This window comes from Canis lupus, chromosome 22, assembly GCF_003254725.2.
Source record: "Canis lupus dingo isolate Sandy chromosome 22, ASM325472v2, whole genome shotgun sequence".
Classification (NCBI taxonomy): Eukaryota; Metazoa; Chordata; class Mammalia; order Carnivora; family Canidae; genus Canis; species Canis lupus.
This window is the reverse complement of record NC_064264.1, coordinates 48134243-48152765: the sequence shown is the minus strand read 5'-3', so window position 1 is coordinate 48152765 and position 18523 is coordinate 48134243. Positions and strand designations below refer to the sequence as shown.

General features: G+C 41.1%; 1 long non-coding RNA gene across 3 annotated transcripts in view; it reads left to right on the top strand.

Moving 5' to 3' along the window:
- Positions 1–547: 547 nt before the first annotated feature.
- The window catches only part of LOC112656052 (uncharacterized), a 53638-nt gene continuing 35662 nt past the window's right edge, over positions 548–18523 (top strand). For all 3 annotated transcript variants that reach the window (XR_007405007.1, XR_003134066.3, XR_004808101.2), the window contains exons 1-3: positions 548–706; positions 3076–3188; positions 18290–18494. This is a non-coding gene — a long non-coding RNA (uncharacterized LOC112656052). The remainder of the gene's footprint in view (positions 707–3075; positions 3189–18289; positions 18495–18523) is intronic.

Sequence of the window (18523 nt, the reverse complement as noted above, 5' to 3'; positions counted from 1 at the left end):
AAATTATTGGAGACAGTTGATGTAAAAATCTCTACATTGCTAAAGTATGTGTGTTGGTAGCATGACAGATTTAGGCCTATTGATGCAATGTTACACACACACACACACACACACACACACACACACACCAGTTTCTCTTATCAGCATATTTGAGGAGGTCAGTTTTCTTTCTATTGATTTCAGGACAATTCACTGGAAGTCAGATCTGTTAATTTGTGTGATGTTGTTATCATGTTATAATATGAAATATATATTCAGTTTTTAGCTCCAGTTCATGACACACAGCTCCTAAAACTCTTAGAGTTTCCTGAGGATCATCTCCTGTTATAATATTTGGTCTTTATTCCAGTTTCTTACCTAAGAACTTCTAAAACTCTTGGAGTTTTCTGAGTGACAGGGTGAGAGGAGCATCTTTTGTTACATAATAAGCCCCTTTGACTATACCTGAGTTTACGCTAATGAGGTGACTGTTGGTGGGCCCCTGGATAGCTTCAGGATGGGCTCTGGTTGCCAGAGGAACCAACCAGCCTCTGGGGAAGGGGGAGGGGCTGGAGACCGAGTGAATGGACAGAGGCTGATGATGTGATCAATCACGCCTGTGTGATGAAACTCCCATACCAACCTCTAAATGACAGGGTCTGGAAAGCTGCCCAGTTGGTGCACACGCCAAAGATGCTGGGACTTGAGCTCAGCATCTAAGATGGAGGTAGTCCTGGGGGCCTGCGTTTTTAGCCTGTGGCGTCAGTGCTAACTCTGAGTAGTATTAGTTAGTAGTATTAGTTAGTAGTTAGAATTGAGTTGAACATCTGACACCCTGTTGGTGTCCAGTGGGTGGGAGAATTGGTTGGTGTGGAACTTCTGTGCCACCCCACCCCCAACGTATTTGGTGGCCAGGAGTGCTGTGAGTAAAACATCTCTGAATTTATGTCCACAATACATGATGATTTTATCAGAGTGATGTGATATGATGAGAAAAATATTAAGAATTCTCTACTTAGAGCTCAATAAATACCAGTGTTGTATCTCAGCACTGGAAGCTGAAATCATCTCCCAGATCACTAGGGCATTTTCATCTCTCTCCCTCAGTACTTCCAGAACATTCATCTCATATTTTGATTGCTGCATTTTCCATGTGATGTTGTTATTAGGAGTTTGCACGTTGGTCTCTCCACTGGACTTGGGCAGGCACGCTGGTACTTAGCACACCTGGAGAGTGGTTTACAAACCTGGCTGATACCACAATTGCTTGAGATTAAAAAAAAAAATACTGATCTATGTGTTTCTGTGTCCTCCAAGAACCAGATGCCAAAGAAGGATTAGATAGGCAAGAGATTTATTGGGGGCAGCACCTGTGAAAGAGGAGGGAGGGAAGGGCAGGAGTGTGGAGGGGTGGGGAGCATGCAGCCACAGTCCATAGCTGACACCTGTGACAGAAGAGGGGCTGGAAAGATCTCAGCAGTGTGGCCAGGCTGATGGGATGTGCCCTAGCAAATAGGCCTGCTGGAAGTGTTTATCCCACAGGAATGAGATAGAACTAGTACTCCACAGTGCGCGGCTCCTGGCTGGAGCAGTGTGTGTATGTGTGTGCTCATGTGCATCATGGAGTGGCCAGTGGCTCTGGCTTGCCTAGGCCCAAGGAGGTTACAAGGACCCGAGACCTTCCGTGCTCAAACTGGGAAAGCCCTGGCCAAATCCTGGTTAGCTGGTAACCCGAGTGTGGCCTCAGCATGAACCCAGAGTTGTACCCAAAGGGGCAGCAGGGAGTACACCACACAACTAGGATATTCTCCCCTTTGGGGGTGCATTTGGAAGAGAGCTGAGTGGCACATTTCAGAGCTGCCGCTGCCCCTTTGGTTTCTCCTGACACTAAACAGTTCTCCAGTTTTCCACACACCAAGTGAATGTCTGACAATTCAGTTCAATTCTGACTTACCTAGCTGGGGTTGGCATGATACCCCACAAGTCAAAGGGCTGAGTCCCAGCAGACTGCCTCTATGTTAGCGGCCTCAAGAGAGGTCCCCGGATAGCCATACTTCTGCCCAACTGATTGTAGATCTGGAGGTTCCCACACTTCGCCTTCAGGCTTGATGATTCACAAGAGTGACTCAAAGGGCTCAGGAAAGGCTCTACTTATGATTACAACTTTATTATAAGGATGCAGCTAAGGAACAGCCAAGTGGAAGAGATGTTCAGGCACGGTGTGGGGGGAAGGTGAAGAAGCTTCCAGGCTCTCTTCAGGAGCGCCCTCTCAGGAGCTCTCCAAACTTGAGTTTTTATCAGACTCAGTCTCCAGTCTCGTTTCCCTCCCCAGATGTTGGGGGTGAGACTGAGAGTCTCTCTCCTTTCATCAGAAGTCTGGTCTACTGGTGACCATCCCCTCCTGAATGTATCCTGAATGTATCAAGGTGCCCCAGCCTGAGTCACCTCGTTACCATAAACTCAGGTGTGGCCCAAAGAGGCTCATCAGAAAAAAGAAAAACACTCCTATCACTCAGGAATTTTCAGGGGGTTTGGGGGTCTCTGTGCCAACTGGGGCAAAGACCAAATACATACATTTGCATAATACTACACTCCCAAGCAGAGATTCTGTTTGAAGTGACCTGGGGTAGGGCCCAGACAGCTGCATTTAAAAAAAATAAGCAAACCAAACACCTGAAGGAGACCAACACATAGCCAGAGTTGAGACCCATGAGAAGCCATTCTTTAGGCGAATGAAAAGAGGAGAGGGAAAGAGACTGTTGGAGGAGGCTTGTTTAGTCAAGGAAGGCAGTGGCAAGCTAGGGCGCAGACTTGGGGGAGCAGCCTTGGGCTGGGTCTGGAGGAGTGGGTGGTTTTCGGGGTTGGCCGCCCAGCCTGGAGCCCTGCTGCTGAGGAGAAGGAGGAAGCCTGCCTGCTGGGTCGGGGCAGGCCTGGGCAGGGCAAACTGGGCCGGATAAAGAAACAGGTGCTAGGAGCTTTTATCTTTATTTCATATCCCCAAGTCTGTGGTGGTGGAGCGACCAATTTTCCCATAATCCTAGGAAGGGGAGGCACTTGGGACACTCGGCACACGCATCCTCTTCTGTCTGCCCACAGGGCTCGCATTTCAACGTCGGTCTCCAGCAGATTCACCAGGCACTGTAAGCCACACAAGAGGAAAAAGTAGAGAAACTTCTCAAGGAGGGCATTCAGTTTCACCCAGACAATATGTAAGTTCTCTTAGTTGATGCTCTACATCTCTATTAGCTTTTTTTTTTTTTTAGACTTATTTATTTGAGAGAGAGAGAGAGAGAGCAAGTTGAGGGAGGAACAGAGGGAGAGAGTGCATCTCAAGCAGACTCCCCATTGTGTGCAGAGCTCAACGTGGGGCTGGATCCCAAGACCCTGAGACCATGACCTGAACTGAAACCTAGAGTCGGAGTCGGATGCTCAACCACTGAGCCACTCAGGTGCCCCTATGTCCATATTAGGTTTTGAGGGTGGCTGTAACAAAATTCCATGTGTGCTGGGGAGGTTTAAATAGCAGAAATGTATTTCATATGGTTCTGGAGGCTGGCGGTCTGAGATCAAGATGTTGGCAGAATTAGTTCCTTCCGGGCTGTGAGAGAGACCCTGTGCAAAGCCTCTCTCCCTGGCTTGTAGGTGGCCATCCCTCCCTCCGCACAATCCACCTGTCCCTTCCCTTCACATATTCCTTCTGTGCCTGTCTGTGTCCAAACTCCCCCCTTTGTAAGGACAATGGTGTTATTGGATGAGGGACCACCTCATCTTAACTCATTATATCTGTAATGACCCTATCTCCAAATAAGATCACATTTTGAGGTCCTGGGGTTTAGGACTTTCCAACTTCTAGCTTTACCTTTAGGTGCTCATCAGAAGAACAGCCTGGTAATGGCTAGATAGCCCAACTTGCTCTGAGTTCTTTCCAGAGCTGATGCTTAAGTACATAGTTTATAGACAATAAAATAAATATTAGACAATAAATAAAATATTAAATAAAGAAAGAGTCTCTCCATAATGATCCCTTGAAGCAGCTAAGGTTGTTATTAAGACATAATATACCTAAGCATATACATTTTTAAAAAGATTTAATTTACTTATTCATGAGAGACACAAAGAGAGAGGCAGAGACATATAGACATAAGGAGAAGCAGGGTCCTTGCAAGGAGCCCAAAGCGGGATTTGATCCTGGACCAGGATCACGCCCTGAGCAGAAGGCAGATGCCACCCAGGCATCCCTAAGCATATATATTTTGTGCCTTCCTTCTAGAAAGAGCAGTAAATGGCAGAAATTTCATTTTTTTCAATGATTCCCAAGAGAGAACGAATATTTATGATCCAACCAAAGGGACTCCAAGAATAGCAAAGAGCCTGATCTCAGGCAGGCAGCAGTTTTTAAAGGGAGGTCCTGCTTTTAATATGGAGGCCCCTGCACTCTGAAAACTCACACCCTTCAATTCTGGTTATTATTTTTTTTTTTTTTGCATTATTTCAGTGATGATTACTTCCCATCCATGTATTCCTGCTGCATGGATTTTCTATTTGAAGTTCAACTTCTGGAAGTGTCTTGTAATTTCCCCTGCTTTTCTTCTACATTTTCTACATCTTATCTTTCCAGGAGACATTCCTCTCTTTAGCTCCCAGCACTGTAATTGATTTTTCAATTCATGCTATCATGTTTTTAATTTTCAGAAGCCGTTTTTGTTTGTTACTTGAATAGCACTCTGTCTTTGTTTCCTGGATGCAAACTTCCCTTATATCTGAGGTGATAAAAGCTATTTTAGAATTCTTTTTTCTCTTGAACAGTGTCTAGAGGTCTCACAATTAATAGTTTTTAGAATAGGGATTCAAACTCATGCAGTCAGACCTCACAACCTGTCCTCTTCATACTGTCCTAAAACGCCTTCATTTTAATGAACATCAGATTCTGGCCCTGCTAAGTAGGCAGATTGAATACAAACATCAATTTTTTTTTCCCTTTTAGTAATTCCAGTAAAACTAAATAAAAAGACTTAAAGAAAAACAAACTTACAGGGACAGGCAGAAAAGCATACAGGCGATTCCAACAACAAAATATCAGAAGTTGGATTTTTGTGAGAAATTAATGAGAAAATTTATGTAGAAGACTTAACACAGTGTGTGGCACCCAAGAAGTGTAGCATAAAAGTTAGATATTATTAATGTAACATAATACCTGCTTTAAAAAAAAGAAAGAATGCCTTTAAAAAGTATTTTAAATGTGTTGTATATGACTTATGAGCTTCCTTGTACCAAACCAGGTGCTTACTTCCACATGTGAATGTTAAAAAGGTGGAAAAAATTTTATCATGATATTGGCATAATAGTATAATTTGGGGTGTTGAGTTTATTTTTATTTTATGGAGAAAAATCTGATGTGTGATACATAGAGACAAGAAATACATTGGGGTATCTGGGTGGCTCAGTCAGTTAAGCATCTGCCTTTGACTCAGGTCAGGATCTCAAGGTCTTGGGATTGACTGAGTCCCACGTTGGGCTTCCTGCTCAGGGGGGAGTTTGCTTCTCCTGCCCCATCTGCTTCTCCCCCTGCTCATGCTCTTTCTCTCTCAAAAAAATAAAATCTTTTTTTAAAAGAATACATTATCAAAAAATATGAATATGTGTAATTTAATGGTGAATGGTATATTAGAACTTCATGTATCTTAGTTAAACTGGAAAACTCTTGTAGACAATACTACACTAATATGAAAACAACACAGGACTTATATGAAAGTATAATCTACCATGGTAAAAGTAAATAATTCAAGAAATATTTATTGAACATGCACAATATATTTTTAAAGAATAAGGTGCTGCTTCTAGGGGAGAATCCAAAGGTAAATTCCTGATCTATGCCTACAAGAAGCTTATTAGGGGAGAGAGATATTTACTTGTTAACTAGAAATCAAAGCACAATTAAGTAATGATTTCAACAGAAGGATAAACAACATAGGAGTTGGGCAAAAGGAATATTTAAAGCCCACCAAGGGAACTGATAAAGGATTCACTAACCAGGGGGTATTTGGGTTTGATTTTGAGGCTGGGCCAGGGCTTCCTTTGATAGAAGGAAGTACAAAAGCAAAGCCCTTGAAACAGGGTAATGTGTTGCCCATTCCAAGTCCTGTCTGGCTCTTTCTTTTTTTTTTTTTTTTTCTTTAGATTTTATTTATTCATTCATGAGCGACAGAGAGAGAGAGAGAGAGAGAGAGAGAGGCAGAGACACAGGCAGAGGGAGAAGCAGGCTCCATGCAGGGAGCCAGACATGGGACTCAATCCTGGGTCTCCAGGCTCAAGCCCTGGGCCAAAGGCAGATGCTAAACCGCTGCGCCACCCAGGGATCCCCCTGTCTGGCTTTCAATGTACTATCTATCCTCACCTCTTACTGTAGCCAGGACAGAGGCACTGTTTAAGTGTTAAGTGTACTTAAATGAGCTAATTGATTGATTTTGTTTCTCAAGTAGGCAGTAATCTTGTTGAGGATAGATATCCTGTGATAATTTTTTTATTACTCACCCCACCCCAATTAATCTCAAAGTGTTGGTACATGGCAAATTCTCTGTAAATACTGGATGAATATAGGAACTTTTTGCTGCTCAGACAATACATTTTAATGCAGGAAAATTTAGAGGACAGTAGGAAAGCAGTACATAAGGAAAATATTAGGACTAGGATTCCGACCATTTCAAAAATGTTTTCATGTGAGCTACAAATATATATCTATCTTTTCAATGAGTCTAAAGACTAATTACAAAACAAACTCTAGAGTCTTGAAAAAGTATTTTTTTTTATATAGGCAGTCGTTGCAACCCCCCCCAACAAGTTAAAAACTACTTTATTTCTGCTAAAAGTGCTCACTAAAATATTTAGAAGTTCTAAGAAAGCACCCCAGTAGATCTGAGTCACATTGGAACCTTCTATGTCCAAAAACAGAAGGACATATTGTTGCTGTTCCTTAAGCAGTGTTTTGTGTCAGAGGTCTTCATTGCATGACCCACTGGACTACTGGAAACATCCAAGCCATCTGCACAATTGCCTCTGGAGATTCCTGCCCTTGAATTGGGCTTGTTTTTATATAATAGATTTTCTGTTTATTAGTTATCTATTTTACAATTTAAAGCTTGGATTCAACAACCAAAGCATTTCACAACATATCCAGTCATTCGTCATGACTTCCAATGATCACCATTCTGGGCAACACAGACGCTTTCTCCATGCCATGAACTTCTACTAAATTGGTCACCCAGGGATGCCTGGGTGGCTCAGCAGCTGAGCGTCTGCCTTCAGCTCAGGGCGCAATCCTGGAGTCCCAGGATCGAGTCCCAAATCAGGCTTGCTGCGAGGAGCCTCCTTCTCCCTGTGCCTGTGTCTCTGCCTCTCTCTGTGTGTCTCTCATGAATAAATAAAATTTAAAAATCTTAAAAAAATTGGTCACCCAGAACCCACATTTCTGCAAGATTTCAGTGAGGATGAGAAAAGCCTAAAAGATGCGCTTCTATACCTGAAGAAATATTGAAGAAAATTCTATATATCTGAAAGCCCTTTGAGCAGAACAGATTTCAGAGCAATAATGTGAGACCTTATAAAATATAAGTCCTGGCAGACCAATTTAATCATTTTCAGGGACGTGTGGTAAGCCAAATTGAGGGAGAGGAAGCCAAGGATATAATGTGCCTTGACTTTACAAAGATCTTTGTTCTGTGCTAACAAGAATACTTGCCTAGAAATCGAAAATAAGGTAGTTCAGGGTCACACAATTTCAGGCATTTCTAAGATGAAGACACGGCTCCTTTCCTGGGCTTTTGCTTTATTTCTGCCTGGGACACCACTGGCTTCGCTTTCACAACAGGGTGGAAAGGTGAAGAGAAAGGGCTAGGCAGCCCATGTTCCTAGGGTACTTCCTTTGCACAAGAAGTAGCAGGGAGGTAGGACACACAGCAATATGTTTACATATTGCCCTTGAAGTTTGCAAAGCATATTGCATGAAAAATGGCTATAGGAGTGTGTGTGTGTGTGTGTGTGTGTGTGTGTGTGTACTGGGAAGAAAAGGTGAGGTGACCAGAAGCAGCAAAAAGACCAGAGTGTCCTTTGAATGAATTACCTTTCAATCTTTACATGCCTAATGAGCAAGGTTTCAGTACCTAGAAATGCCCTGTGCTAAGAATACTGGATTCAGCAAGGAAGTTCAAGTGTTATTCTCGCCCTGAAGGATGTTGTAGTAACTGAACTTGCTTGGTGGGAGGCCCTTTGCCTCATGCGTGGTTATGTTTGCACCAGATTCAACTGGAATGAGCTGGAGCAACCTACGTGTTGCCATCCATAGAGTGCCCATCCTAGGGAACTCAGTTGCACAGGTGTCTAATCTGTTAGCTGTGGGGGTACTTAGAACTTTAAATGTGCTGGTTGCCTATTTTGGATGATAAGTCCCCTATGGATAGGAGCAATGTTTTTCTTTCTTTTTTTTTTTTTTCCTGTCCTCATGTTCCTGATGCTTACCAGCATGGTGCCTACCAAATACTGTGAGGAGGGAAGACAGCAGGCAGGGAGGGAGGGAATGTGGTGAGTTTAAGAACCTAACGTGGACCAGCCAGTTGCAGAAGATAAATGTGGTGGAAAGAGAGGAAATTGGGAAGGTGAGAATCAGGTGTGGGCAGTAAGGCAGGAAAACTGCACAGGGGTGAGAGTAGTAAGAATAAGAACCTAATCCCCCAAAACTTTCTGCATCAGGACTGGGAGGGAGGCTGTGCTGGAGAGCAGGATAGACTGGTCCCAGTTTCTGACAATGGGGGCCCATGAAGAAATGCCTTTGTTCCTCCTCATGGTCGACAAGAAGGCCACTGTGAACCTGGTATTTGGTAGCGCCAAGTGGCCCAGTGCCATCTCTAAAATTATCTTCTGCCTCCCTCCCTGGCCACTTTATCTCTTCTTATATTTTCATAAAGGCAAAATTGGGTGAAATGAATAGCCTGGGCTGCCTTCTTTTGCGTTAGTCTTATTTCCTCCAAAACCATTATATTTCTTCTTTTATATTCTTCACAGTTCTGATAGTGTCTTACACAGAGTAGGTGCTTCAGAAACTAGCTTGAGAAACTCTCTGTACTCCTGATGGAAACTCTAGGGAGACCATCCTACTTCCTAGTTTCTTTCAGGTCAAGAGGCATCTGTAGGGCAGCTTACTGATAGATTTACTTTTGGCTCACATTTGAGTGAATTTCTGCCACTAATAGGCCAGTCCAGGAGTAAAGCACCATTTCTTAGGAAGGGACAAGGAGAGAGACAGATTTCCCCTTGGCTTAAGCTTGCTGACATGGGAGACAGAAAATGGTGTCACACAGGATGGGTCACAGCTAACCCTCTCCCATCTTGAGAGAGAACAGACTTGCATGACTTTGCAAACTCTCTCCTTCTATTTCAATGGCTGACGAAAGATAGCCTCCAACTTATTTGTACAGAGAAGAATGAGTATTTCAGAATAGGAAACGTCCTCCTGTGCACAGAGGGTAGTAATTCGGAATCCTGAAGTGCTAGATGCAATGCAGGATGTTGTTTTCAAGAAAAGTTCAATTTGATGTCTGATGTCATGACCAAATATATGCCTGTCGTTAAGTATTTTTTTGACTTTTGTCCATGAAGATGGAGAGAATGCTCTTGAAGAGAAGGAAAGAGCTTTGTACTGATGTTGCCTAGCAACCAAAACCTATTTTTTTCCAATTTGTTGTTTTAAAAAATTCTACATCATGTTAAATCAATCTGAGTTTGAGGCATACACTTCCTGATTGTATTTAATGGCTGCTGGACATACACAAGAAGGTGGAAACATTTCCTTTTGGGTATATAATTTTCTAATTGGCCTATGCGGTCTAGGAGCAACTGTCGTTATCTTGAGATATATGTACAATTTGGGCAGAAAGGGACCATTGGGACAATGCTGAGTATCTGTTCTCCCAGCAGGGATCACCTTCTTTGGTCCTGGACTGAAGGCTGAACCACCCCTCCTGACCATACCCTCTCTGGTTCTGGACCTCAATCCATGGGTGTCATGTCTTTATCAGCTCAGTCTACATTTTGTCTCTGTTTTCAGCTAATGTGTCCCTTTGATTAATAACATGGTGTGATGGTGTCTCACTGATGCTTCTGTGGTTTTATTTTTTTTATTTTTATTTTTTAAAGATTTTATTTATTTATTCATGAGAGACACAGAGAGAGAGAGAGAGACAGAGAGAGAGACAGAGAGACAGAGACACAGGCAGAGGGAGAAGCAGGCTCCATGCAGGGAGCCTGACGTGGGACTCGATCCTGGGTCTCCAGGATCAGGCCCTGGGCTGGAGGCAGCACTAAACTGCTGAGCCACCCAGGCTCCCCGCTTCTGTGGTTTTAAAGTGTGGTCCTGGATTGGTGATTCAGAAGACTTGGGTTCCCATTCTAGCTTTGCCATTGACTGGCTGGCTGTACTTGAGCAAATTGCTTGGCACCAGTTAGACTATAAACTGTGCTGTAGGAACAAATGAATCCTAACATCTCTGTGGCTTCACACCACAAAGGCTAGCTTCTTGCTTATGAAAATTCTGATGAGCATTGGGGAACTCTCCAGGGCAGCTTTCTCCCATGGGATGATTCAGAGATCCAGGTAGCTTTTACAGCATCTACAACCTCAACATAGAGGCCACCAAGGGGAAAGGGAGATAGAGGAGCACACAAACTCTTCACTATTTAACCTGGCAAGTGGCATGTCACTTCTGTCCACAGGGCATGGCCCACAACTAGTGACATGACCATAACCTAACTTCAGGAGATATTGGGAAATGTAGGAGAACGTTTGGAATATTTGGTGAGTAGGAGCCACTCTCCTCCTGTAAAGACCTAGGAGGCTATGAAGAACCACACTGCCATGATTCCAGATTAGGTATTCAATCTTCTCTAAACAGAGCTCTATTTTTAAAAGGAAGAGATTAGCATTGTCTTCACCCACTCTCTTTATTGTACTGGATTGAATATTTTCACTTTTCTTTATACCATAAAAATGATTCCCTATTTTTAGAAAAAAATCAAATTAGAAAAAAAGTATTTCTATGGGCTAAACTTTTTTCAAAACAAATTCTTCAGTTGGAAGGATTTAAGACAATTCTGATCATTTATTGTCCTAACTACTTCTTTAGCAGACAATGAAAAAAATGTACAATGTGTACAAACAACTCATTTTTCACTGAGAAAAACATCTATTTGACTTTGTGTCCAAGGATTATAATGTTATCCTTAAATTAGTGCTGAATTCTCAGAGAAGTAAGTAACTTTAAATGAAGAACAGACACAAGAAAAAGGAAATTCAAGTTTACTCACTTTTTTTAAAAGAAGATATGCCCATGAATACTTAAAAATAAATACTTTTAATTCCATCCTTATTCTCTATTTAGTGAGATTTCTGGCAGTTTGGTAAAAGGACTGTGTACACCTATTCTTTGATGATAGCCTCTCCAGCATTGAAAATAGATGAACCCAAATTCTCCATGTCAACCAGTTTTATGCAATATGTACAGTCCTTTTTGTCCTATGGACAGATGGAAACATTTCCTAAGTTCCTCTTGTGGAGGATCATTATTTAACATATTCATCCAAATCAAATGAATTCTAGACCTATTCTTCCATTTTGGATTTTTAGCAGAGCAGGTTTTAATTTAGTACATTATCTGCAGTTTTTTAAAATTCCATAAATCCCCCTTACTCTGGGATAAGGCATTTCTAATAGTAGGTTACTCTGGTTGGTGGTTTTAAAACATGGATGAAGGTTATTTGACTCACTTGCCATCAAGAGGTAAGGTATATGTCCCCATCTCTTGAATCTGGGCAGACTTGTGTTGCTCTGATCAGTAGAGTATGGCAAAAATGATGTAGTATGGCTTCTAAGGTTTGATACTAAAAGGCCATGCTACTTTTGTTTTGGTCATTGGAACACATGTTGTTGGAGTCCTGAGCTGCCACAAGCCATGTCGAGAGGCCACGTGCGGAGGTTCTAGCCAACGATCCCAGTTTAGCCAAGTTTTGGAATCATGACAGCCCAGGTACTGGACATGTAAATGAAGACCCCAAAAGATCCTATCCCCTACCCACTCAAGTCTTCTTTGTAGGGGCTCTTTAATCTCTGTGGAGCAGATGCAAATATTCCCAATTTGCCGTTTCTGAATTTCTGCCCCACAGAATCTGTGGGTATTATCAAACAGTGGTTGCCAGAAAAGTTACCATCCCTGCTGGCTTCAAATTTGGGGTATGCATTATCATGCTTTTTGTCCATTTATAAATGGAAAATATTAATACATTTAGCACAAAATCCACATATTTAAGTGGGCATTTTCTTTGACAAGGCCATATTCAAAAACAATATAATTTTATTTGATTTCTTGCTTCCCTACTGCATGAAATTCTAATACTTCAGGGCATGGATTGAATCTTTTCATCCCTGTATGCCCAGAGTCTGGTACTTAGGAGGCATTTAGCACATGTTAATTGAATGGAAAAAGAGAGATATTGACACCAATATTGACAGATGCCATAAGTTGCTAAGAAATTTTATTAATCAGAATTGCTCAGAATTTAAATTATGAGGTTGATGAGTCTACTCTAATCGTCAGTTACCAGGGGTTGGCAAACTATGGTCCATGGGCCACATCTACCCTGCCGTTTATTTTTATATAAACACAATTTTATTAGGAAACAGTCATGCTTATTCATTTACGTAGTACCTATAACTGCATTTGTGCTAGAGTGGCAGAGTTAAGCAGCTGTGACCGAGACTGGATGGCCTGCAAAGCCTAAAATATTTCGTATCAAGTCCTTTCCAGAAAAAACTTTTCCAACCCCTAAGTTAGACAACCCAAATGTTAGCCTAGTAGCTTATGAAAACACTGAGAATTAGTATAGACACCCATAGTGCTTCTCACACTTAGGTGAGCATCAGAATCCCCTGGAAAGCTTGTTGAAGTGCAGAATGCCTGGCTTCTCCCCTCCAGTGTCTGACTCGGTAGGTCCAGAGTAGGGTCTGAGCATCTGCATCTGAACAAGTTCCTGGGTGGCCTTGGTATTGCTGGTCTGGGGACCACACTTTGAGAAGCACTGGAGGAGTAGAAATAGGAATAAAGACATTTCAATTTCTATTCCTGGCTCTCTCGTGACTCTGCAGCTGGATGATCTTGAGTAAGGATCTAATTTTCTACCTGTAAAGTTAGGAGACGCGTCTAATGTAGGCCTTCCCAGCCAAGTTCCTAAGATACTGACTCCCTCAGCCCTCGGGGAGGCTGGGTGGGACCCTGAGCAACTTCTGTCATTTACCCAGAACACTTTGCAAATATTGTCATTGTCTACTTGTGCTATGGCATGTAAAACACAGAGAAGTGTTGCAACAAAGAGTTTTAAAGGTCTGTTTAGCTCTGAAATATTATGGGTTTAGATGTTTTGGTTGACAAGCACCTCCATCTCAACTATATCATCATTGTCCTCTGAACATGGCTGTTAGTGTGCACCATGCATGTGTGGCCCTTGCATTCCCTTCTTATAAATCAGATTCTAGAGATGTTTTCCTACTTAGTTGCTAACTTTTTCTCAGACTGAGATCAGGGGTCTATTAGTCTGAGAGTCTAATGCTCAAATCCATTAGAGCACATGGATTTGATGTTCATTCAATCCTTCAGCATTTTTCGGCACTCTTTTGAGTCTGGGGGCTGCCTGGGGTTTATTCCTTCTACTTTTTAATAAAACCATCCATGTTCTCCAACGGCCATGTGGCTAGAGAGTGGGGCTATCTTTCCACTGCTTCTTCCTCTTCTCAGCTCCCACAGAGAGAAAAACCAGAGACAGCTGTAAAGAGACAAGAAATCTTTTCTTCCCATCTAAAGAGTTCTCCCTGGCAGGTTGTAACTTTATAAATGTCAATTGAATGAATGAGTAAACAGATGGCCTAGTGTGGTGTCTACAAGGCAATAAACGATCAAGCATCACTGCTTACTGCTATCTATAATGCAGGCACTCTCTATGTGTGTTTGTGTGTGAATGTGTGTCTTATACATGTATATGTACATATATGCACACAAATATGAATAAATCTTTTGTTAAAGACACTGGCTGTGTTGAATCTACTTCGTAGTTATTTCCATGCCCTTCCATCCATTTTGAATACCTACTAAGCTCAAGTTTGCATAAGACATTGTACAAAGAAAAGCAAGGCACGGCTTGTTATTTTCAGTGAGCTTACAATTTGCTCCATAATTATTCTTTGAAAAACTAGCTGAGAGAGAAGGTGGGCGAAAATGCTTTACTGAGACATCATCTTTTGTTGTAGGGATTGGTTTATAGTCTCTGTCTAGTGCCTCCAAATGATCTCAAAATGGAATTACTTTGTTGCATGGTGAGCATGAGTCATCATCTAGTGAAGTGGGCACTGTGAATTCTAGAGGCAACACAGCTAGAACAAAATTTATGAAGGTAGAAAGCCAAACTTGGAAGGGAGCCTGCTTTAGAATAAGCTGAATGATCTAAGGTACACAGTGTATCTTTCTGCACTGAAAAGCTCTCTGGTTTTGTTGTGTAGATGAGTTTAAAAGGCCATTTCTAACTTTTGGTATTACGGCTTCTCTTTTGTAGGGATTTTGCACATTTGCCTGTCTGGGACTAAATGTCTGATTTGCCACCGATCTTAACCAGGCGTAATTGGTATTGAATGATTGATTTGACAAACGTTTATGGAATGCATACTATTGATGGATGCTGGTGTAGCTACAGAGATAAGTAAGATATGATTCCCATCCTCAGACTGGCAGAAGAGAGAAAAACATCATAAACACCACAATGACATAAATCCTGCAAAGATGTAGAAGGGAGTACTAACTACTTGAGTAGCTAGGGAAAACTTCATGGGAAAAAACACATTTGAGGCTTAATGTCCAAAAAGTCATAAGATGCTGTGTGTTGCATCAGAATGGCCTCCAATGCAATTAGTGACTTTCTGGATTGAGGTGAAAGCCTGGAAAATAGATGGCAAAAAAGAAATTTTTCTTTACTATAATATGACCTCATTTAAGGGAGTTGATATTTTTACTATGAAAGAAATGTATTTTTGAGTACCTTCCTGAGTGTGGATAGGCTAGGATGGGTGAAGTGGTGCCTGGGTATTATCAAGGTGGAGAGGTTTTATTGTTCTACATAGTAGAAGGCCAACATTGGGAGCCAGAAGGATTAATGTGGAAGAGTGATGAGAGGTCCAAGAAGAAGTGAGAAGCCAGTTAGATCATGGAGAGTGGGTCTCTAGGTGGCCTAAAGAGGAAAAGAATCCCTAGTGGCAAAGTGGTCTGATGACATAAGGACATGATTGTCTAGTGTTCTACCTGAAGTTGCCTGCATTATCCATTGTTGAGATGCATTGCTGAGTCTTCCGAAAGTTTCATTCAACCCAGCACGCGCACACATATGCTTTGTGTGGGTGGTGATTTTGTTGAAAATGAGCTAAGAGTTGCATTCCGTGGCTGATTCTTTGGGGTGCAAGAAGGAGAGAGAGCATGAGAAAGAGGTCAAGGAATGAGGGTTCATGGCAATTTTCTCTGAAGATTGGTGGAGAAGTGGTGGTGATCGCAGCCAATATCCATCTTTCAACTAGAAGTATAGAATTTGCTGCAAAGTACCACCTTCTCTATGCTGCTGTCTTGTGTGATGTAATAATAATTAATAATAATGTAATAATAATTACTTAGTGATATTGTATAGGATAAAATAAAAGCCTTAATTTAAAACTTGGATTCTCTGAGGCTGAGATACCAAATTAATTTGGAACACATGAACTTTTTCTATCACTTTTCACTTTATTCTGCTCATATGCATTTTGAAATAAGTGAGATGTAAATAAATGAATAAATAAGAACAATTACAAATTAGCTTCTTTTGAGATATTTACTTTGGCAGCATTGGTTAATTGTGTTGGTTATGATGTGAATTCCTCTGATCCTTGGCCAAACACACTGATTCTGTCACACATGATTTATTGCAGTTTTTGGATTAAGAAATATCTTTCACGTTGGAAATTGCTGTGTTTGGCCATGTGCTGCTTAAGTATAAATTAAGAATTTGTTTCTATCAACTCGATCAAGTGTTGGAAGAAGTCCCATAATTTGTCTTCTGGAACACAACACAAAATCTTTTTCTCTAGAGAAATAATAAGTGTTTCACCAGAACATTTACTGAGGGCTTACTATACGCACAGAACTGTTCTAGGGGCTGAAGGAAAAACAGGGTCCTGATTCTGTTCATGAGGTGGTAACCGAGAAACATACCTAATAAAATGATAATCAGCAACACGATGAATGTAAAAAGTCAAATGAATAGAAATGTTGAGTACTCACTGGTAGACTAGCAAAATGGTGACTGCAGTCAGAAAAATCTCTTAGGAGATTTGCTGTGGACTGCATTGTGAAAATATCTTTATTTTTTAGAAGTTTTATTGAGTTAGATTAGGAAAAAAAGGGATCCCTGGGTGGCGCAGCGGTTTGGCGCCTGCCTTTGGCCCAGGGCCCGATCCTGGAGACCCGGGATCGAATCCCACGTCGGGCTCCCGGTGCATGGAGCCTGCTTCTCCTTCTGCCTATGTCTCTGCCTCTCTCTCTCTCTCTCTCTCTCTGTGTGACTATCATAAATAAATAAAAATTAAAAAAAAAAAAAAAAAAAAAGATTAGGAAAAAAAATGACATGTATTTAAATTGTAAAATTTGATTTGTTTTGGCATATGCATTCACGTATGAAACCATCAAACCAAGATAATGAACCCATTCATCACCCCCCAGTTTTGCCATGCTCTTCCCTGGTTCCTCCCTCTCATGCCTTTCCACCTTTAGGTGGTCACTGATCTGCCACTGTCATTGGAGTTTGCATCTGCTAGAAATTTTTACTTGACTGCTTTTACATAGTGTAATTATTCTGAAGTTCCTCCAAGTTGTTGCATGTCTCACTAGTTCACTCTATTTTTTTAACTGTGTAATATAACCAGTTGTCTGAATATAGCACAATTTGTTTAGTCATCTGTTTCCAGTTTTTGTTTTTTACAAAAAAAAAAAAAAACCCCACATTTTGTGTGTGTCCTGGTGGAACACTGGGAGGATCTGTTTACTTTCCTCTGTGTGCCCTCCATAACCATTGATATGACTATTCTACTAGATCGGGAGGAAGGGCTGCCAATTGGGGTTTTGGGCTTTGTGGTTTTGGGCAAATTCATCTATAACATGAAGATGCTAATATTATAGGGTTAAAATGAGATTGTATGTGTGAAACTGACTGGCACATAGTGTCTAATTAATGTTATTTCTTCTGGATTAAAATAAGTGCAGCCTACAGTGAAATTAAGAAGTTTGATAATACCAAATATATGTGAGTCAATAAAGTCTCCTATACACTGCTGGTAGGTGGGTAATTTGGTGTAATCCCTTTTCACAGAAATAATAATATAATTTTTATTCTTGGAATATGATGTGGTGAAACATGTTAATAAATTTCTTCTGTATCAATACATTTTGAATTTCTGGAATAAACTCTACTAGGTCAGATGTGTTACCTAATTCCAAGCAGATATTATTTGCTAATATTTTATGAATTTTTAAGTAATATTCATACATCAGTTTGATCTGTGCTTGACTTTTTAAGTCTTTTCTGGATTTTGGTATCCATATTACTTCATTAAAACGTATTTAGAAGTTTTCCTGCCTTTCTCATGCTCTAAAAGAGTTTAAATAATGTTGGATGTATGTGTTATTTAAAGACTTCTTAGAATTCCCCTGTGAAACCACCTGAGTCCATTACTTTTTTAATGGGAAGTTGGTGAGAGAATGGTATTTGACAGTTTTTCCTATTTCTTCTATAGAAACTGATCTGTTAAGATTTACTATCTTGCCTAGAGCTGGTTTAGGTAAATGTACTTTTCTAGGAAATGATGCATTTTATCTAATTTTTCAAATTTCACCGTGCAAATTTATTTGTACATAGTTGGTCAAAAAGCTTATACAATTATTGTAATTTTCTGTAGTTATAGTTCTTACTCTTTTAAAGAAGTTTTACGTATTTGTGGTTTCTTCCACTTGTCCTGTGGTCTGTTGCTATGTAACAAACCACTTCAAATCACAGTGGCTTAAAACAACATTTATTTTTGCTTTTGGATCTACAGGTTAGCTGCAGCTCAGGTAAGCTAGACTGGACCTTAGTATCTGGGTTCCAGGTTCCAGGCTGCAGTTTGGGTTCAATTTGCTCCATGTGTTTCTCATCTTCTCTGGTCCAGTGGCTTCCTGGGACCATGCTGCCCAAGACGGATGGACCCACGGAAGCAGATGATGCCTCTTGAGTTATTCAGTGAAGTACTTGTATGCTGTCATTTAAACCTATGTTTCATCAACCAGTACAAGCCATATGGCCAAAGCCAGCACCAATGATGTAGAAGAGCTCTGCCTACTATAGTTGGTGTTACTAAAAAGTCACATGACAAAGTAAGTGGCTATATAATTCTATGATTGAG